Genomic DNA, 22,254 nt, shown 5'->3' with positions numbered 1-22,254 from the left:
CAAGATTCTCTATGCCTTAGTTTCTCCATCTGTAAAACAGGGATAAAAGTAGCACCTGTCTCACAGGACCGTTGTGAGGACCGCAGGAAGCGATGCCCAGAAAGTGTTTGGAGTAGAGCTTGGAACACAGAAACGGCGCAGGAAACGTTGGGTGCCCTTCTGTCACGCCCCGCGCTCCTGTCTCCATCCCGAGTTGCAGAGGAGTGACACCCATGAGTAACCGAGCAAACTGGAATTGCTGCTAGAGCGGCCCCGTGATGTGGCCTATGGGGGAGAAATCATTGGGCTAAGCCTTACCTCCTGATTGAGGAGGTTGGGATAGGGATCCTGGGAAGATCTGGAGAGGCCAGGGTGTGTTGTGTTTTTTTGGGGGGAGGGGGCAGTATTTGCCAACCTAGGGGGAAATGCTTCACTATTTTAATAATCATTTTGACCATCCTGGAGCTAATCTGCTAAATTGCCCGGGAGGCAAAATCTTGAATGAGGGGGAGATTTCATGCCCCCCACCCCACCCCAGTGTTGCGAAGCAGTGGGAAGACTGCTGGCTGCACAGCCGGGTGCAACTAGAGAGAATGAACTGTGTGCCTTTGATCATTATACTTTTAGGGTGTATGTTGTGAGATTAGCTAGAAAATTTGATTTTTCTTAATCCGTAAGTGTAGCATGGCATGTGGTAGAGGAACCCTGATGCATTTAATAGGAGAAGCACGACTCATTGCTCTTTACCAATGAGCGTACGTGTAGGGGGGTCCCTTTAAAATGTATTTAGAATTAAGAACTCTCAAGGTGAGAGTGAACTAGCTCAGGCTGTGTCAGAAGAACACCCTTCCCATCGCATTCTTTAGCTTCACATTTTATGGGTGAAGGGCATGGCTGGCACTGTTATCTTCATAGGGCCTGTGGGTGATACAGCTCTGCACAAATGATGGATGGAGGTATAGACTGTTCATCAATAACCTGGACCAGAAATTTTCATGCTTTAAAAAAAAAAATATGGTTACTCCTCCCCACCCCACCCCTGAGACCCGCTTTTCTGAAAGAGCTCTTCTGTGAAATCCCAGTATATAAAATACCCAAAAGGAGACCTGTTCTTTTTGACAATTCCTACATGGGGACAGCGAGCCAGCCGCTTCCTCCAGTCTGCCCTCCCTGACCACCACCTGGCACCAGCTGCCCCTCAGCTCTGGGTCCCCAGGGTTCCTCGGAGCAGATCTCCAGGCACTGCCATATCCTTATTGCAGGAAAGAGAAGACCAAGACCCAAAAAGAGGAAGGGAAAGGAAAGGCAGTGGATGGTTCTTTTTGTTTTCTAAAAGGATATAAGTATTTAAGGAACAGGGAGGGGCCAGTGGGAAAGGAAGCGGGTGCTCCAAGCTGACTCTGGGCTGAGTGACCCAGAGTGATCTCATGACCCTGAGATCACGACCCTGAGCCTCAACTGAGAGTCAGGCCCCCAACTGACCGTGCCACCCCGGTGCCCCAGTGGACTGTTCATTTTAAAGCTTTTGCCGGTAGAACTGGCTCATACTGAGAGCTGATTTTTCAATGTCCCAGAATTTTGTGAGCCAGTTGTTAAAGATACTGCTATTGAAAAATCAAAATACAGTTTAGATTTTGAAACTACATTAAATAAATGATATTGAAAATGAAGGTGATGGATGCCACAAGTCATCACTCGCCGGTTATATTTTAGTATATTTACTGTTATTTATGTTCTGGAAGTTATTTATGTCTGTTGTTCCTATATGGCAAAAACACCATAACTAGGGGCACCTGGGGGGGCTCAGTGGTTGAGCATCTGCCTTTGGCTCAGGGCGTGATCCCGGGGTCCTGGGATCGAGTCCCGCATTGGGCTCCTGGTGAGGAGCCTGCTTCTCCCTCTGCCTAGGTCTCTGCCTCTCTCTCTCTCTGTCTCTCATGAATAAATAAATAAAATCTTAAAATACCATAACTAGTGCCCATCTTTTCCCAAAATTCATGCTGGGAGCTTGAAACTGGCCGCAGTGGAAGTATTTACACCATGGAAATAGGCACACACTGCAGTGAGGGCTTCTCCCCTACCAGCAGCACGTCCCCGGCTGTACCCCCATGCGACGTCAGAGCTTCTTCACTCCCTCCTCCTTTGTCACTGTGACCAAAGAGATTTGCTCAGCTCTTTTCTGTCTTGGTGGTTCCGAGTTGCAAATGGGACGGGAGGGAAAGAATCACACCGGTTGATGCAATATTCTTATCTGTCTTTTCCTGTTAGCTGGTGGGGTTATGATTGGTTCCAGACATTTGCGATCGCAACTGCGTTCAATTTAATCCTTGATTCTATCCTTTTGCAGAGATAGGATTCTTCTGACTATGCTCTCCACACTCCAACTCGCCACCCCCCCATGCCCTCTCCCTACCCTCAATCACACTAATTCCCAGGTCTGCCTAAACAAAATCACCTGGGAACTTATTTAAATTCAGATTCCCAGGTTCCGTCCCACACCTGCTACCTGGGATTCTCATTCAGTGAAACAGCATTCAGTTTGCCTGAGTCTTTGCCCCAGGAGCCTGTTCCTCATACCAGGGCCTGATTCCCGGAGCTAGGCGTGGGGCCTAGAGGCCTAGCTAGGCAGAAAGCTCTGGGGAGCGCTTGAAGGCTAGCAGGGGAGTCGGGGGTGCTGGGTTTGTGTCTACGTTAACCTCAGTTTTCACCTTTCGGAACTGCCACTGCCCCTCTCTTGGGGTTGTCAGGAGGGTTCCGTTTCTGGAACACACCAAGTTGGGTTCCACTGTAGGGCCTTTGCATGGTGGGGTTCCCTCTGCCCGGAACACCCTTGTTCTAAGTCCCTGCGTGGCTTGTGTCTTTTTAACATTTAAGTCCATGAGAAACTGTTTGAATGTTACCCTCCTAGAAAAGCTTCCTCTGACCGTGAGATCTGTTTCCCCACTACATCTGCCTTGCTTTGCCTACAGACTCATCCTTCCTAGCCCATTATTTTATTTTATTTTTTAAAGATTTTATTCATTAATGGAGGGGGAGGGGGAGAGCCCACAAGCAAAAGGAGAGGCTGAGGGAGAGGGAGAAGCCCCAATATGGGACTCGATCCCAGGACCCTGGGACCATGACCTGAGCCAAAGGCAGATGCTCAACCAACTGAGCCACCCAGGCGCCCCCCCTCCCCAGCCTGTTATCATGGGTTATTTTCATGCCTGCACCTATTCCTATCTGATTTCTTCTTCTGGCCTTGTTTTCTTGAATCCCAAGTTTTCTACATGAGAACGTAGGCTCTTGATGATGGGGTCTTGCCTGGCACGTGGTAGGTGCTCACTAATCACTTGTCAAATGGAGGCCTCTCCAAGTTGCTATAGGAGAATATGATGTTAGTGTGACCCCTGGGTTCCCAAATGGTTCAACTGCTCTCCTAATTGTTCTTTCCTGACCCTGCAGAGGTTACCATGCTCATGGCAGTGATTCACCATGGAATGTTACTGCCATTTGGAACAAGGGTCACTGTTGACCAGTGGGAAACAACATCTGTAGCTTTCTTTCTTTCTTTTTTAAAGACTGTGGAGCGTTTAGATGACCACAAATTTTTTTTTAAAGATTTTATTTATTTATTCATGAGAGAGGCAGAGACACAGGCAGAGGGAGAAGCAGGCTCCATGCAGGGAGCCTGATGTGGGACTCGAGCCTGGGACCCCAGGATTACACCCTGGGCCGAAGGCAGATGCTCAACCACTGAGCCACCCAGGTGTCCCCATCTGTAGCTTTCTATGTGAATGTCACCTTAAATTTTCAGAGAGCTTGTAAGGATTTGATTTCAGCTGCACTGTGTGTCCCTATGGGTGAATAATCTGTGACAGAATGAATCGATTAAACATGAAGGTGATATAAAGTAAACCTGATCAATTTTGGGAAACCCCTGTCCCCTTGTTTGAGTGCTACTAGAGCCAGTTTTGGCAGGGAGGTGGGGACTGGGGGCCGTGCGTCACTCTGTAGGACACCAGGAGGCCAGAAGTGCATGTTGGAGAGGTTTGGCTGTCCGACCTCACATGAGCTGATTTTTGCAGATCTGTTGCCTAGAAGGCTAAGAGGGTTGACAGCGACAGCCATCCCCCGGGGTCTGCAGTGCTGGAGAGGACTGAGCCGAGTCCTGTGCTGCCTGCGCGGACGATGTGGCTCCGCCGCCTGGAGCTGTGGGCCAGGGCGTGAGCTGAGGCCTGCCCCACCACCTGGAACGGGCTGGCATTTTGTGGTGGGAACCCGTTCCAGTTTTTCAAGATCGTGGTTTTCAAACTGCTCCATGTTTCAGGGGCAGGCTGGGATTGGGGTCGGGATGCAAAGAGCAGACGTCTGGAGCTTCTCTCTCTACACCCCACGTTCACCAACACCATCTCATTTAAAAAAGCATAATTTTGTATACTTGCCTTTTTAGTTTATTGTTTATTTTTTGTGTATTTGCCTTTTTTAAAAGATGCTTTTTACGTTTGCAGAAAAGTTGCAAAGAGTGTGCGTGGGTAAGCTATGGTTTCCTACGTCGTGAACACCTTACATGGGGACGGTATGCTTGTTAGAATTAAGGAACCAACATGCACGTACTATTATTAACTAAAATTCATACTTTATTCAGGTTCCCTCAGCTTTTCCCAAGTGTTCCTTTGCTCTTCCGATACCCATCCAGGATACCCCGTTACGGTTAGTGGTCCTGTCTGCTTGCACTTCTCTTGCCGTGATTGTGTCTCAGACTTTTCCATGTTTTTGGTGACCTTGACTATTTAAGGGGGTACTGGCATTTTGTAGAATGTGCCTCGGTCATGACTTTTATGATGTTTTCCTCCTGATTAGACTGCGATTATGGGTTTTGAAGGGAAAAAAAAAAACCCGGTGGTAAAATACCATTCTCATCACATTGTATCGAGGGTCCACACCATCAACATGACATAGGATTGCTGATGGAAATTTTGATTGCGTGGCTGAGGTAGTATTTATTAGGGTTCTCCAAAGCCAAGTTACTTATTTTTCCCTTTTTCAGTACTGAACCCTTTGGAAGAATGTCACTGTGTGCAGCCACGCTACTGAGATGAGGAGTTATGCTCTACCTCCTAGAGAGGCTGGTAGCTACATAAATTATTTAGATTGTTTCTGCATGGGAAATTTGTCTTTTCGTCCTTATTTATTTAGTTATTCAATGACTTATTTATATCAATGTGGACTCATGGATATTTATCTTGTACTTTGGATTATATAATCCAGTACTGTGTTACTTTTACATTTGGCCTTTTAGGAATTTTATTCAAACAGACAAAATTGTGTTATTTAAAAATGTTAGAAAACTTTTAAAAAATCTTTCCCTCTTTTTTTCCCTTTAAGTATCCTATTTATGCATTTATTTATTTGGAGCAGTAAAGAATGAATTATCACTTAAATTTTTATTTTTTTGCAAGAATAAAGTTCAAATATAAGTATTCAGTTGTTTTTTGGAGAAGTAAAGTCAAAAGGCATCTTTTCCCCTATTGTATACTGAGTTTGCACTCTATGTTAAATTAATGTTGAGATCAACTCTAGGGACATTTGTAGTCATCTGTCTTTTAAAGATTTCATCCATTTACTCATTCATTCATTCATATTTAGAGAGCATGAGCAGAGGAAGGGGCAGAGGGAGAGGGAGGGAGAATCTCCAGCAGACTCCCAACTGAGCACAGAGCCCGACCCAGGGCTCGATCTCAGGTCCCTGAGATCTTGACCTGAGCCGAAACCAAGAGTCAGATGCTTAACCACCTGAGCCACCCAGGTGCGCCTGTAGTCATCTGTCATTTAAAAACTCCTTAGGAAGTGGAATAACATATAGGGGTTTAAGAACACTTTTTGGTCTTCCTATCTTTTTTTCTTTAGATTTTTCTTAAATTGAAAACGTAAATCAGCGTACTTACAGCTCAAAGAGTGGTTGATTTGTTATAGAAGCCCCTGCGCCAGTCTTTCTCGCTTTCTGTTTTCTAAGACAAATGTGCCGTATGCAGTACTTTTCTCTACTAAAGAATAAAGTTAAATAGACTGTATGTAAACTTATATCTCACCTCTTTTTAAAGCATCTAAAAGTCTAATGTGTCTTCACCTGCCTATCGACCTGGTTTAAAATAAAGGCAAAGCATTCTAATAATATTTCATCCTCTTTCCTTCTTTTAGTGGTCTAGATTTTCTTTTGTATTTTGTTAGTTAATTCTGTTCTGAAATTCAGTGCTTTTAGGTGTTCTTGTTTCTGTGCTAGTCTACACACACAGGAATTCTTTAGAGAGTGGTTTTGGTTATAGGCAAGTTCTCCTTTTTTAACATCAAAGTTGTGGGCCATTGTATGTGGAGACCAGATGACCTGGCCAGTTGGGCCAGAGATGCGTCTGAGCCAGGTATTGGTTAGTGGCTTCATGTACAGTGGGCTACCCACGTGGCCCTAGTGCTCTGAGGCCCACTGAGGACCCAGTCCTCCTACAGAGAGTGTGAGGCCCATCCCAGCATGGCTTATCCCATGAGTGACCAACTGCACCCGGGCCTGTGAATCAGTTCCCAGTAGGACTAAGTGATAGGCCCACACCACAGCTGGACCTTGACATCTGGCTAGACAGGCATGAAGCATTTACCGTTGCAATCAAATCAAGAATAACGGCATTAATTTAGAACATGTTGAGAAGTCATTATTGTATTGCATGATAATTAAGCACAAGGTAAGCATAAAGAATAAGCACCTCACTTAATTGACTGTAATTATTTTAACACAGCCAGATCAGACATTCAGTTCTCATTCTTTCTCATTGAAGTGGTGTGTATATTAATGTCTTCTGATTCTACCCAGGATTTTGCTCTCAATTTAATTTGATTATTGATTAAGTCATAGACCCTTAATCTGATGACTTCTATGTAGTAGTTCAAGTTTCCTCATGTGTTCGTTTCCTAGGGCCAAGGATCTGGAGAGGCCTTGACATTTGTCTATAACTAAAATGACCATATATTCAATGAGCAGGAATGACCAGAAATGAATATAATTTCTCTTCTTTGTCATAGCACGCAAACCAAGCTGGGTCTGGGGCAGGGATGGAGAGCCATAGCTTCAGATAAGGCCTAGGCTTCTTTAGCCTTGGGAGTCTCTTCACGCCGCCCCTCAGAGCTGATGTACGAGGGAGGTATCAGAGCCCCAGGGCAGGGAGGATGGTGCCCTCCCCCCCACCTGAACCGAGGGTCTTTAGGTCCTGAATTAGCTTCTGGGCTCTCCAGCCAACCTGGACCCTCTTCTCATCAGAGGCTAGGCTTGGAGGACATTGTTTCCCAAAGCAGAGGCTTGCTTTTCTTCAAAATGTAGATGCACCGCTCAATGCTGCAAAAATGAGTTTAGGATTACGTTAGTGGCGGGTGTTTAAGTGATCGTAATTTACTGAGCACACCCTCATTCAGTTTTGCAAAGCCTCCCACAGCATTTAACTGGTCCTCTTTGATCTGATCAAGCCCGCTTTCCTGCCGTGGCTGATTGTCCAACAAAAGGACAGACTTACACATGTGTGGGGGAGCGTAACCTGGACTCAGTAGCCTGAGCACTTTTCCCTTCCCTTTAAAGTTTCTTTAGGTTTCACATTTTAAGGGGTCAGTGATACTTCCATTTGTCTGTCGTTTTACAAATGAGTCATGAAAGAATGGAAAAAATGGGTTTTCCCATGTGATGGCTCACATGACAGCCTTCACAAAACATAAGGAAGAATGGCACGTAAGGAGTAGTAAGCCCTTAAAGATTCCAAAGATTGAGAGAAAAAAGAATGAATTCTCAAAAATTTTGCCCAACTTTCATCAGTTTTAAAGAGGAGGCCCAAAATAAATAAGCGAGACATGTAAAAACCTATTCACATCAGTAAATGCCAGCTTTTTTCCACATTTTTAAGGTATTTGCAGATGTTTTGGTCAAAAGCTGCTTACTTAGAAAAATCTGCATTTAAAAGAAAGATAGTAGGCTACAGTATGGTATGTTTTTAAAAAGGCAGCCTTCTGAGTCTGCCTCTAAATCCATTTGTGAGCATAATTTACTTGTTCATAGTCCTGCGAGACGTTTGAGGAACACAAGTGCAGTGGCTGATTATCCTTCAGTTCTCGCAGGATCTCACATAAGCGGGGCATCTCTGAGTAAGCCTGCTTGACCAGCTCCACTCGTTCATCCTTTTGCAGTTACAGACCGAAAATTCCCTGACTTATTAATTGTACAATCTGTCATTCTTAGGTAATTTAAGTGCATTTTCTACTACACACGGCTATTTATGCATGATTTTAAATGGCTTATATTCACAATTAGAGGCTGTGGTCAATGCTGGAAGGAACTCTGGCCTGATATTCATGGTAACCTGAGTTCTGGTTTCGTCTCTGCAACTGGCTTAGTGAGACTCTGGCAATTTATTTCTGGAAATTCCACTAGTACTTCCTGTCTGATTCAGGCCCTGCCTCTGGAGCTGGGATACATTAACCTAGTCCTAGTGACTACCCTCTCGGGATTCACAGTCTAGTTCAGTGGTTCTCACACTCCACTGCACACCGGAATCCCCCGGAGGGCTCATCAGAATGGAGTGCTGGGCCTCACCCTAGAGTTTCTGATTCAGTAGGTCTGGGCTGGGCGGAAAATTTGCATTTCTAACAAGTTCCCAGATGATGCTGATGCTGCTGGTTTGGGGACCATGATTTGAGAACCACTGATCTAATGGTTCAGCTGACACATCAGTTACCACAATTCAAAGATTAAATGCTGTGAAATAAGTATAAATAATGTGCAGTGGGCACCAGAGTGTGAAGAAGTGGGTCCAAAGATGAATGAACAGCTGGAGATCTAAGAAGCCCCAATGGAAGAGGGAGAGGTGGAGCAGGATCTTGGCGAGTGGCTAAAGACCTGACAGGTAGGACCTTTGGGGGGGGGATGGCATCATCCCAATCTATTGATGAGTGGGGGAGTGCAGGGGGTGTGTGGGAGCAGGGGCTAGTCTAGCATGGGTGGACTGAATAGTGGTGTGGTGGAAAGGAACACCCAGACGCAGATGGAATTGAGAATGAGGGAGCGGGGAAGTGAAACGAAACATGTTTTTGGTTGTGGAATGTTGGCAGCAAGGGAACAGCATGATCAGAGCCATGCTTAAGAAGAGCAGCTCCGGCGCCGTGACAAAGGACTCGGAAAGAGACAGTGATTTCGGGAACTATTGGGGCAGCCCAATCTCCACACCGGGAAGGGCTGAAGAAGAGCGTGGGCGTGGGAGGGATGCAGTTATGGGTGCGTCTGCGCAGAAGCCACAGGTGTGGGCGTTGCTTGGGGACAGGGAGATGGAAAGGTCAAGAGGGGTGGAGGATTCAAGTCTAAGTCATTGGGAAAGAATGAGAGTGGCTGGATCCCGCAGGAGAAACAGATTTGCTAAGAAAACGAACACCTGGAACCTTGGTTTCTGTAGCAGGGCCCCGGACCAGGAGCTTTGAGAGGTCGCTTTTTGTTTGATGGTAATCAATGTTTCAGTTGCTGCTTATCTGAAACATTACAGAATATATTTGTGTAAAAAGCAAATGGCCCGTGTGTAACAGGCACCGATATATGTGACTGCTTGATCCTGGATACTCACTGGCCCTAAAATACCTGCACCTGTAAATAGAATTCTCTTTGAACTTAGTTTTGCTTATAGTTTTCTAAGAATGTCGACTTGCCCGGTTCCTCCTATTTTATATATTATGCGCGTGAACATTTTCTGCGTGTATTTCTATGTATATATTTCAAATAACTAGATATTTGAAATCTTTTTGGCTTGTTCTCCTATTCTAGTAATCACAGCATATATCGATAGATTTCTGCGCAACCCTCTCTTTCATCCACTGGATTATGAGCTCCTTCTGAGTAAAGGACGTGTCTTAATCATTTTTGTCTTCCTCACTGCACTCCTCACGAGTGACTACGTAAAGTGGCCAGCAAATGTTGGGGGAACTGGGTTGAACCACTGAGTAAAAGAGTCAATTACTATCTTTTTTTTTTTGAAAGATTTTATTTATTTATTTACGAGAGACACACACAGAGAGAGGCAGAGACACAGGCAGAGGGAGAAGCAGGCTCCATGCAGGCAGCCCGATGCGGGACTCGATCCTAGGACCCCGGGGTCACGCCCTGGACTGAAGACTGACGCTCAACCGCTGAGCCACCCAGGCCTCCCCTGTTTCTTTAGTGAGAGACAAAAAGGCTGAGGCAATAAAAAGCAGTAGTTTGAAGGGAAATGGAAATCCCGGTATTTTGAGAGGTTGAAAGAGGAAACAGTTAATTCAGTAGACTTTTCGGGACTAGAACATAGATATTCCTGGGCACGTTAGGAAGCAGAAGGCCGTAAAAACCAGGAGAGCTTTCAGTTCTGTCTTAAATTAGCCATTGGGCACCTGGGCCAGGCTTTCCTACTCTGGACCTCAGTTCCCTCATTTGTGAGGTCGTGGTTGTAGTAGATTATAGAATTTTCTACCTCTTTGCACACCCTTAGAATCCCAAGTGGGGAACAGAGCATCAGAGTGGGAGAGAGCATGTGTGTCCTTTGTGACCAGGGCGTGCCATGCTAGCCAGAGGCCCAGTTCCAGAAGGTAGTTGCTGCTCAGTTAAGGCGCCTAGGATAGATCCTACGGGAAAGTCTCGAACGAGGTGGCCTAACTGGGGATTCTGTGCGAGAGCAGAGGAGAAGGCCCAGGGAGTGGGAGCAGGAGCCGCGGTTGCTTGCTTGGGGCCTCCTCTCGGGAGGAGTCTTATGTGGTGTCTCTCAACACAGCTCACCTGGGGAAGGGCGGACCTTTGTCTGCTGCTCATCTCCCGCTGGGTAAGGGCAGCTCCACTCTTTCAGGTTGGGCATCCCTGGCTCCTGGGGGGTCCCCGTGGGCGCCTCACGAAGCGGTACCAGGGAAGCCTGGGCTGAAGAGGCCCCGTCAGGTTGCACGTGGATGAAGCTGGCCGGATTGTTCATGGGACTGGCCGCCGTCCAATGGCAGGACTCTGAGGTGAGTTTGAGAGGATTTGAAGCAAAGCATAAAAGGCGGCGGACTAGGGAGCTCTGGAGGGATTCGCAACCGAGGAACCATGTAGTCAGAGGTGCACAGTGGCCTGTCGGGAAGGTTCAACAGCCAACTCTCCAGAAAACAATGAGTGTGTGTGTGTGTGTGCATGCACACACTTACATGTGCTATAAATTATCCTGACATAATGGATGTGTAGCACGCAATTCATAAATAATAAATCATACAGCTTTCTTTATTGTAAAGTGCACATAGCTGATTGATTTGACAGATTTTTTTTTTAAAGATTTTATTCATTTGAAAGAGAGAGTGCGTGCGTGCACAAGTACGCAGAGCTCAGTGTGGGTGGGGCTTCCTCCCAGGACCTAGGGATCATGACCTGAGACAAAGGCAGACTCCTAACCGCCTGAGGCACCCCGGTTCTGACAGGTTTCTGTTGGTTTTTGCTGAACTCTTGAACTTATGGCCAACCTATGGTTGCAATGGATGAAAGCGGGTGGTTGATGCGCTCTTGTTACAGTAGGGAGTACCGTCAGGTGAAACGACGACGGCACGGCCCAGAACTTCACTTGTTCATGAAGCGTCTTTGTGAATCGGACAGCATTAGGAGAATTATTTCCACAGCTTTTCGTTTTTTTTGCAATATATCTGCTATAGGCACCCCGTATTTTATTAACATTTGGTCCATCAGTTTTTTTAAGCCTAGACAATCCTCAAAACAGAAATCAAACTGTGATTTATAGGGGATTGCCAGTTTCCCTATGAAAACTGTCCCATTACAGCCAACTTCAAGTTACAGGGAGTAGATGCCCAGTAGCGCCTTTCACAGTATTTTCACATATGGGCAACATTAGCCCTAAATAGCCTCAAAGACACAGATATTAGTAAAATGTGTTAAAGTAGCAAAGAAGTGGTGGATCTTGAATAGTTGTTATCTTTGGGTTTAATTTATTTCACTGTAAGTTTAATTTTTCATAATTGGTGTGTTTAACAACTGATAACATTTAAAGAAAAAGATTTTATTTAGTCATGAGAGAGACACACAGAGAGAGGCAGGGACACAGGCAGAGGGAGAAGCAGGCTCCCTGCAGGGAGCCCAACGTGGGACTCGATCCCAGGACCCCGGGATCACGCCCTGAGCCAAAGGCAGACCCTTGACCACTGAGCCACCCAGGTGGCCCCAACTAATAAAATTCTTGAAAACTTCCAGTGGGTTCTCAGGAACTGGGATGGGTCAGCCCAGCCCACTCCTAGAGTTATAGTTTTAGAAGATCACCTTGGTAGCCAGCTGTAGAAATATTTTGAAAGGGCGTGCAAGGAAACAGTAACTGGGCCGGAGTAGGGGTGAAAAGTAGAAGATAGACTTGGGGAATGTCTTCACACTGCCAGCACGAGGGTTCAGGTGAAGTCAGGTTAATAGAGGTGATGCAGATTTTACAGGGCTGCCTTCAAATGACTTTTACTGAAGTCTCCTGCAGGTGCTCTTGGAGCCTTACAGAGCTCTTACCTGTGTAAAACGCATGTCCTCGCCGATCTTCTGCTTGATGACCCTGGGCCAAAAGAATTGAAAACTGAGGCCCTGCCCCCACCACAGCTGTGGGGTGCCTTCCGGGAGAATGGGATCCATGCCAAGGAAGCCACGGCCTTATTTTCCTAAGTTTGCAAAGCTGGGGGAGGAGGCTCTAGAAAGGTTTCAGAATCAGGGGTGTACCTGGGACCCCTCGCATAAATCTGAGTCCAGGAGCTTGAAGTTAGTTGCTGGGTTGTTTTTCCATGACTCAGAGAGGCAGGGGTAGATGGGCTTCTCCGTGTCCCCACAGCTGTGGAACTGGGCCTGGAAACAGCCCCTCTGCCTCGTCCTGGTTTGGCCCCTGGAAGCCACAGAGGTGTCCCTGCCTGAAGACCCCCTGCCGCCTTTGCAGATCAGCTCGTGGAGATAAATGCCTCAAGGCCAGGAGCCCCCCCCCCAATCCATCCACACTCACAGGGTGGGTGAAGTTCATTTGTGGGTCATCAGCCTCCACCACTCTTAGTAGAAAAATGAGGTGAAGTAGATCCAAGGGTGGGCACGGCCCCTGGGTGCATGCAGCCAGTAGCTTGGGTGTGGAGTACGGGGGGCAGAGACCTTGGACTGTGGGAGAGGGGGGAGCCCTGGGCTGTGGGAGAGGGAAAGAGGATGCACTTGAGGTGCGAGGCAGATTTTAATCGTGCTCGGATTTGAACTTGATAAACGAGGTGCCCGTGGAGCAACAGGTCAGGATGTTGGAGAGGAGATGAACGGAGGCATTGAGAGTAGAAAGGCCCGTGAGGCCGCGACCGAGACGGTCTTCCCGTGAGGATGTTGAATGAGAGACATTGGCCTGTGCTCAGGAAAAGTGTCAGGGGCTCGGGGCCCGAGGACTGGACAGGGAGGAATGTCCGGGGAGCTCTGAACCCGAAGGAAATGGCCCAATGGAGCTGAGACACATGGTGGAACAGTGGGGCCCAGTGTGTTCACACTGACAGTTTCCCAAGTTTATTTTTTCAGACTTGTGATCATGCGAACTGGCCTCCTTTCTTCCTTCTTATGATCTGCAGTATCATAAATGATGCAGAGTCAGGAAGACAGTGACACTTTTTTCACTTTTTTTTTCATGGACTGTGACCATGTCCATACTTTGCTCCGGCCCCATGATAGTCCATGTGGGGAGTAAACCAACCTACTTTAAGCTAAAGGGAAATGTCAACTTTTTTCTTTTTTCCTGTTTGATGTTTCTTGCTGTGTTTTCCATATTAATCACTTCATTTTCCTCTTGGTCACAGGCCTGATTATATTTAATATATATATATATATATTTTTTTTTTCTCTCTCTCTCTCTCTCCCAGTTGTCAGCTGCCTGGTGTGTCAGGCAGGTTTTTCACCATGAGAGAAGGACACAAGAGAGTGCGAGCAGGCCAGGTTACCACCAAAAGTGTGTGCTGCTCTCGGTGGTTATGTTCCTGAACATCCAGAAAGCCCAGTGCTGCTGAAGTCTAGGCTTTGAAATGACCATGTGGTTTTGCATTCAACGAAAAAAAACTCTACCCCAGACATGTTTAAGGGTTGTTGGTTTGGGAGAAATTAGAGGACTCCAACGTGAAAAGACAGAGCCCTGCCCAAAGGGGTAGCAGAGTGAGTTTTCTACATCGCAAATCTGTCGAATAAGTAGATTTGGATGTGACCACAGGCTTGCCATATGAAATTCTATGCCATGGGAATCAAAGTTAGCAGCTTTGTGAGGACACATGTTGCAGACTGTAGAGACTTTTTTGTAGCCTTTTGCCAACGCGGAGAAGCATGGAGAAATAAAGGTGGATTTCTCTGCTCTGATCCTCTTAAACACTCACTGTGTCCCCATGCACAGGGGAATACTGGGGGGAATTAAATGTCACTGCTCCTTATAATGCATCAACGTGGACGTGTTAGTCTGCTGCTACAGGAAGAGGACAACTAGAGAAAAAACTCCTTGGGTCAGTTAGGTATTGTGTTTAGCTACCAGTATCAGAGACACCCCCCACCCCCCGTGGCTTTGCTTGCCATGTGAAAGCAGTCTGGAAGCTTGATGGCTGCAGGCAACTCCAGCTTTCCAATCTGCCCTGTCCAGGTGGTGGCCCTTGACCAGGATGGCTGCTGAGCCTCCAGACCTTGTACTGGATGAAGAGGGGGGAAGAAAAGAGTCTGTGGTCTCCCAAGGACCTGCATCAGAGTTCCATCACTCCTATTTACATCTCATTAGCCAAAGCTGAAGCACATTGGCCTGGCTGCAGCATTGTATTTAATTCCCTCTCATTTATAAATCTCATTTTTTGAACAATTGATTCACCCCCAGTCTCCTGGTCATTACTGCAAGAGATTGGGAGAGAGCTCATGGGAGAGTAAGGTTCTTTAGTTTCTTTCCGGATGATTCCATGCCAAGAGGTCTTCCTCTTGCAATGTCTTCTGTCTTCTCAATAGTAGTAACTCCAATATCATGAACCAGTCAGGGTTTATCATGGAGGGCGAGCTAGTAGGTTATCGGGATTTAAGGGATTTATTGTGAGGAATTGGCTTGCCCAGTTGTGGGGCTAGCTAAGCATGCTTGAAATCCATAAGAGTTTTGAAATTCAAGCAGTCAAGAGTATATCATGAGCAGACTGGAACTCCAAGGGCAGGAGCTAAAGCTTGGAGTCTCTGGATTCAGGGAGGGTTTAAGCTTTTTTTTTTTTTTTTTTTTAAGAGCTTTTCAGCTAATTCCATCAGTCCCATTCAGTATCCTCATCTTTCTTTTGACTAAATTCAACTGATGACAGACCTTAATTACATCTGCAAGGGCCCTTCACAGCAGCACTAAATTATATTTGACTGAATAACTGGGAAAGTGTGTGTGTGTGTGTGTCCTGCAAAAAGGTGGCTGTCCCCCCTCCTTCCTCCGGGACCGGGGAGAGAATATTCCTTACCACCAACCTGAAAACATACAAGAAAGCTAATTCTGGGACGTGTGGTTCAGGCTCACCAGGTCGACGCATCACACAAAGCCATCATAGACCATGATTTAGTGGCCGTCCAGAGAGAGCTGCGGTAAAGACCGATCAGTGTTTCCTCATTTCTGATATTCTGGAAGAAAGTGGACTGATAATATCATTGGTAGCTAACAAGAGGCTGGCAATGTGCATTTTAATTTTTTCTGCTGTTTTCCCGCTCCATTTATCATAGATAGCTGAGACCTTATTCTTCATGCTTTTGTTAGGCCAGTAAAGGGCTTTGAGGCTCATCAGCCATGTGAGCTCATCAAAGTTAACAGAACTTAAAATTTGCTTCTAAAACTATTATGGCAAGATGTCCAATTTTTTTAATAGCACAAATTATTTTTCTCATCTGTGGCTTTTCTGTCTTCCGTATATAGAGATGTGAATGGTGCCTTTCATTCTTTATTCAGGCCCAAAATAGCTTTGTAGCTAAAGGAAAAATTAGTAGCATTGCAAATTTGTTTTTACTGATGAGACTCAGATGCTCACTAATCTTTTATTGGAAGAGTTCTCTATATTCTTTTTTAAAATAATGGCTCTATTGAGATTTGATTGACACACTATGAAGTTCACCTTTTTAGTCTGCAATTCAGTGATTCTTCGTATCTTCACAGTTTTGAATTAATCACCACTAATTCCAGAACTGTTATATTCTTTTATATTAAATATGGAAATATCTTAAGACAGTGAAGAATTTGAAAAACTTAGTTCTGTTATCTGATCTAAATTCACCTCAACACAGAAGTTGGTGACTTTTGGTGAGGGCAGAGTTGCAAATGGTCGGGCTTGGTTTTGTGGAAAGAATACACATCTGGGGTTTTCTTCCAAATGTAAGTCTATTATTCCTTCAGATGTAATTCAAAATTGGGGCTTTCATTCACTTGTTCAGCAGAGATTTATCAAACTTTACTCAGGGCGAAGCTAGAGCCCGATGAGACTTTGTCAGAAACCTTGTGGTCAAGTGAGCGGAGGGATTGGTAAAGTCCTTGCTGGCCCAGGAGGCACGAAGCCACTGGAGCCAGCAGACCCGGTGGGTGGAGACCCCATAACTGTGGATTTGCAGGAGGGAAGGGACCACAGGTCTTGAGAACCCATCTGAGCATTCCACGAAAAAGCCAAGTCTTCTTAGGGGTTGGTGTGACAGCAGCTGCGAGCAAAGCTACTAAGGTCTTCTAAGAAGTGGCCACAGATGCTGGGAAGTGTGGTGAATGTTGCTGCCACCAGTGAGAAATGACACATGTGGTGTGGTTTGTGTCCTCACTTCCTTCCTATCCTCTCCTTCCACATCACCTGTCGGAGAGGCCTTCCCTGACCGGCTCTGGACCCGGAGCCCTGTCCTGCGCCTCCGCTCGCTCTGCTGTTTCTCCGGAGCTCTGGGGTGCGGGCTGTTATTGCAGCCTGGCCCCCCACTGCTGTGTGCAGTCAGGGCCGCAGGAGAGCAGATGTCTCGTGCTGAGCTCGCCCCAGTGCGGCGTCTGGTACCGAGTCTGGCCCACGGTGCTAATGAGGACTTGCTGCTGCACGAGTGCAGGATCTGAAACAAAAAAGGTATGGACCTTGAGAACCTCCCAGAGGTCCCGCCTCCTCATTCCATTATCTCCGGTGGTTATGATTTCAACATAGGCCTTCTGGGGGGCGGGGGTGGGGAGGCACAAGCATTTAGGCCAAAGCAAGACCTTTCTCCATGTGGTTTCATACTCCCATCCTCTCTGTGCCTCTCTCTCTCTTGCCCCATCCCAGGACTCTCGGTGCCCAGCATGCCATGTGCTCTGCGGCTCTAGGGTGCTTTGAGCAGGATGCCCTTCCTCCCTTGTCCACTTAGACCTAGAACCTCCTGTGCCTTTCTGGGGTCTTCCCTGACCACCCGTTTTCCCTGTGGGCTGAACCACTTCTGTCCCCGCTCCGTGTTTGCACAATCCTTTCATGCACAGCTGTGATGGTGCACAGTAGATTTTGGTTGTAGGGCCACACAGGCAGCCTCCTCCATGAGATCGCCCGCTTTAGGAGGACAGCGTGTGTCCCATTGAACTCTGAGTCCTCTGTGCTTGGCGGACGGCGTAGCGGAGAGTGGGTATCCGGTAGATGCTGGAACAAGAAGTGCAATTCAGACAAGCACCCACTGGTGCAGCCTGACCCCAGTAACGGCCAGGAACAATTTAGGGGCACGCACATCACCGCCCTTGGCCGTAGAAGCGCATCAACGGGAGTCCGGTAAGCGCCGGTGTCTTGCGCAGTGACGAGTGTGTCAGCGCGGAGAGCCGCAGCAGCAGGTGTGCCCCAGCTGTTCGGCCTGGCCCTGAGCCGAGCTGCATCGTGGCTCCGACCGAACGTGCCCGGGTCAGTGCTCGGGAGACGCACAGAGCTGCTTAGAACAACTCCAAGAATGTGTAATAAAGAATGTGTTACTCCGGGCTATCTGCTGCTGCAGATTTTTGCAGATCTTTGTTGGTTTTGGGTTTTATTTGGGAAATTAGTGAGAGGTGGGCCTTTGGAAAAGCAGAAGCAAGCTGTTGGGCTCAGTGACGTGCTAACTGAATGAACTGGGCTGGATGAGGGGCTGGGAGTCCTGGGTGCTAAGGGGGGGTTCACGCCTCCGCCTCCCTGGTGGGCAGCCTGGGGCCCTGGCCTGGTTCCCTGCCGCTGCTAATCGGGCCCTCCTTTCCTATCACCCATCTCCTCTGGTCACAGGCCTGCTTCTGGTTCTCACAGGGAGGAAAGTGCAGGTGAACCCACAAACACGGGTTGCTTTTGTTCTTCAGGCTGACAGTGCTAATTTTTTTTTTAAGGTTTTATTTATTCATGAGACAGAGAGAGAGAGAGAGGCAGAGACACAGGCAGAGGGAGAAGCAGGCTCCATGCAGCGAGCCCCATGTGGGACTCGATCCTGGGACTCTAGGATCACGACCTGAGCCAGAGGCAGATGCTCAACCCCTGAGCCACTCAGGTGTCCCTAATGTATTTATTTAAAAGAAAACGCTTTTTCTCTTTTTGTTTCATTCTAATTAATTCTTGTATTATCTGAATATCATTAGATAATGAGAAGAAAGATAGTTCGTTTTCTCCAGTGAGAATCTGGGCGCGATGAATGTGGTGCTTCATAGGAGCTATCTGCCCTCACCCTGCGTCAGCCTGCCTTGTTTATACTGGAACTGCCACTGCTTCCCACCCCGGCCCTGCCCCAACACCCCACACCCTGAACATTAAACACCGTGAACAGGAACACCATACCATGAGCATTAAAAAGGGGGAAATATCCTTAATTTTATTTTCTGGGCATGTTGACATCAAATAAATTATAGCACAGACAAATACACTCTAGATCCCTTTCCTGGTGCATAAATTCATAACCTTCACACTTAGGTTAATAGAATGGTTGTGGGGTGTTTCTTGGGTGCTGCATTTTGTATAGTCAGCTCTTGAGGTGTGAGAGAAGCTTCACCCACTTGGGGGCACCCAGGTATTTATTTAATAATAATAATAAACCAAAACCAACCGGCAGGAATTGCCAATAGAAAGTAATTTGATCTTAAGAAAAAAGGGGAGAAATACCCAGTGCAGGTAGACCGTGTCAGCATAACTCAGTGGGAAAGTCTGTGTTGAACACAGCTGACCATATCCTAAGGAAGGAAAGTCACCAGACAGCCTGATTTATGGTGCCGGGTCCGTAAAACCCCAGCCAGGCTCCTCTTAGCGGGTACTTCTGCGCAGGCCTGCAGCCTTGGGCGGCTCAGAGGGAAGCTAGCAGTGGGAAGGCAGGAAGGAGCAGTGACTGAGAATTCAACTGTAAGCTTCCCCGGGGCCACGACCACATTTTCTCATTGTCTGTCGTGTGCTGGGTGCCCAGCATGCTGCTGGAGATGTGCACCCTGGTGACTGTCCAGTGAATGCTGCATCAGTGCACTGGGGGAATGGACAGGGAACTGAGAACGGGCAGGCAGGGGAGGGAAGATTTAAAGCAAGGATGACCTATTAATAAAGGGAGTTGGTTAGCATGAGACACAACCACAAGGCAATGCGTGTGTTGTGATATGTATTTGCTTGGCTAGAACGTTTGCACCAGAGACCAGCCTTGGTGGGGAAATTCCCTCATTACCTGTTCTACTTGAAATTCTGTGGGGTTGAGCTTTGTATTAAGTATGTGTTATGTATGTGTATATATAATAGACTTGTTCATTTGCATTTGAGCATGTAATCAAGCATCACAGACGCTCAGACACCGTGAATGCTCGAATTACAATTTTTATGGTACCATCCAATATAAATTTATGATTATAATGTTGCTTTGAGGTTGGGGTGAACGAGATCCCGAAATGCCTTTTGAATTCTTAAATAATAGTTAATTATGTTAGATGTTTTTAGGGTTCTTATTTGTTTCCCCTATTCTAATTCCTTGAGAACTCAAGGCCCAAGCAACCACTTAGGTCACTCAGCTGCTTTATTAGCCCCTGAAGCATTAACAGAGGGTTAGTCAGCCCAGCCGGTTCAGGTCGGCTCCCCCGTGGTTCTAGCTTCTCGAATCTTGGATCCACTTTCATGAATTCAGCCCAGGGCGAATGAACCCTACACATTTGCTAGAGGCCAAACTCACTGGAGACTGATGAAGGCCAGGATACAATTTTATTTAAGAAGCTATTATTTCTGTGTAGTTCGGATAGTTTATTGGTGAGTAAAACATTCTCATACCAGGAAAATGTGCTGTGAAACCACATTAAGGTCACAAGGGTCCTTGGAGGGTATAGAGCAACGCGAGCCTGATGGCCTTAATCGTGAAGCACCATTTCCACCCTGGAAGTTTAATCCTAGAGGACATTTATGGAGTGTCTGTTGCGTGTTAGGGAAAAAGGGAGCCAGCAGCCTATTGAACGCTTTCTGTGCAGCAAGTGTGATGCTTGGTGCTTTTACACACTTGGTTTTACATGCTTGTGGCATATAAATCACTGTGGAGTATATAGGGCTGAAAGAACTAGCCTCCATCCTTTTTCTTTTTTTTTCTTTCTTTCTTTTTTTTTTTTTTTTTTTACTAGCCTCCATCCTTAAGGACCTTCTAGATCTGTGCTGTCTGGCTTGATATGGGTACGTGTGGCTATTTAGCACCAGAAATGTGGCCAGTCCAAACTGAAATGTGCTCTAAGTGTAAAAAGCACCTTAGGTTTCTAAGACGGAGTACAAAAGAAATGTAAAATATTTCCTTAATAATTTTTATATGAATCGTATGTTGAAATCACATAGTATTTTGGATAAATTTGGTAAAATAAAATGTCATTGTTTTCACTTGTTTCTTTCACTTTTTAATGTGACTACTAGAAAATTTTAAATGATATATATGGTTCACATTCATGTTTCGCACCATGTATTTGTTAGACGGCGCTAGTATACAGGTAGGGCACATACATAAATTGCTAGAATTTCACGATGGGCATTTAAGTTGGGGTGAACTTTTTGGAGGATACTCTGGCGATAACCCATGACTAAACAATCTGGAGCTCTGAGTTACTGTCAGACACAGAATGCTGAGCTTAAAATAGGTACACCTTCTATTGTGTTGAACTTTTTTCCTATTGGTTCCTCTATGTTTGTCCTGTCAACAGATGTTTATTTTTTTTAAGGTTTTATTTATTTATCTGAGAGAAGAGAGAGTGAGCATGAATTGGGCGGGGAGGGGGGAGAGGGACAGAGGAAGAAGGACAAGCAGACCCCTGATTCAGGGCTCGATCCCAGAATCCTGAGATCATGACCTCAGCAGCTGTTTATTGATTAATTTTTACGTCAGGCACTGTGTGAGGCATTCTGAGTCCGATACAAAGATAAATCATGGGAGAGTTCCAGATTGAAAGACGATTTGCTGTAAGGAGTGGGGTTTAGATTCTGTTGCCCCCAATAGCTGATACCAGGGGCAACTGGATAGACATCTGAAGAGGGGCCGATGTAGAGCTTTGGCAGCTCCAGAGGAGTGTGGTGACTGTTGGCTTGGAGTCTGTGTTTGAGCCGGAACCTGGAGGATGAGAGGATGTGCATGGGCAGAGATGGTGCAGGTGGAAGGGATGGACTAGATGGAGGGAACAGTGAGATCAGAAGGTCAGGGGTGAGGCTGGGGGGCTCTTGTAGGAGGAAGGGGGCAGTTCACCTGCCTGGGACATGATGTTTGTGCAGGGGGTGTGGTTATGGCCTGGACTTGAAGAGCAGGAGGCTGGGCTGCGGAATCCGGAATAATTCCTATAGTGAGTGCTTAAATGCCAGTGAACGTGTGGTACCCTAAAACAGTCTCTCAAATACCCAATGAAAAGTCCGTCTAAAATTCTAAAGGCCTGAAAGAGTCGTGGCATCCTTTTTTGTTTTTCTTCTTGAGAGTGAGGTGACTTAATGTTTAAATTCTTTTTAAAATATTTATTTATTGGAGAGCGTGCAAGTGTGAATGAGGGGAGGGGCAGAGAAGGGAGAGAGAGAGAGAGAATCCCAAGCAGACCCCCCTGAGTGTGGAATCTGACCCAGGCTCCAGCCCACAACCCCGAGATCATGACCTGAGCTGAAACCAAGAGTTAGATCCTTAACTGATTGAGCCACCCACGCGCCCCAGGGTTTAACTGTTTTTAAAATAAGTTCTTTTGAAATAATTACTTTGAGTCTAGTTCCTTCAAATCCTTCTAATGTCCTATTTGCTTTGTTCCAAGCAGCAACTCATTCCTCTTAGGAGTAGGGAATACAAGGCCTGAAGGCACG

General features: G+C 46.5%; 1 protein-coding gene across 3 annotated transcripts in view; it reads left to right on the top strand.

Moving 5' to 3' along the window:
- PLD1 (phospholipase D1) overlaps positions 1-22,254 on the top strand; it is a 204,828-nt gene that overhangs the window by 5,669 nt on the left and 176,905 nt on the right. The window contains exon 1 of one of the 3 annotated variants that reach the window (XM_038583903.1): positions 16,850-17,085. The exons of the other annotated variants lie outside the window; for them this stretch is intronic. The gene's annotated coding sequence lies outside the window, so the exon portion shown is untranslated. Of the gene's footprint in view, positions 1-16,849; positions 17,086-22,254 lie in introns of those variants that run through there. 3 annotated transcript variants of the gene reach the window in all.

This window comes from Canis lupus, chromosome 34 (assembly GCF_011100685.1).
Source record: "Canis lupus familiaris isolate Mischka breed German Shepherd chromosome 34, alternate assembly UU_Cfam_GSD_1.0, whole genome shotgun sequence".
Classification (NCBI taxonomy): domain Eukaryota; kingdom Metazoa; phylum Chordata; class Mammalia; order Carnivora; family Canidae; genus Canis; species Canis lupus.
Note: the sequence above shows the minus strand (reverse complement) of the source record. Positions and strands in the feature narration are given on the sequence as shown.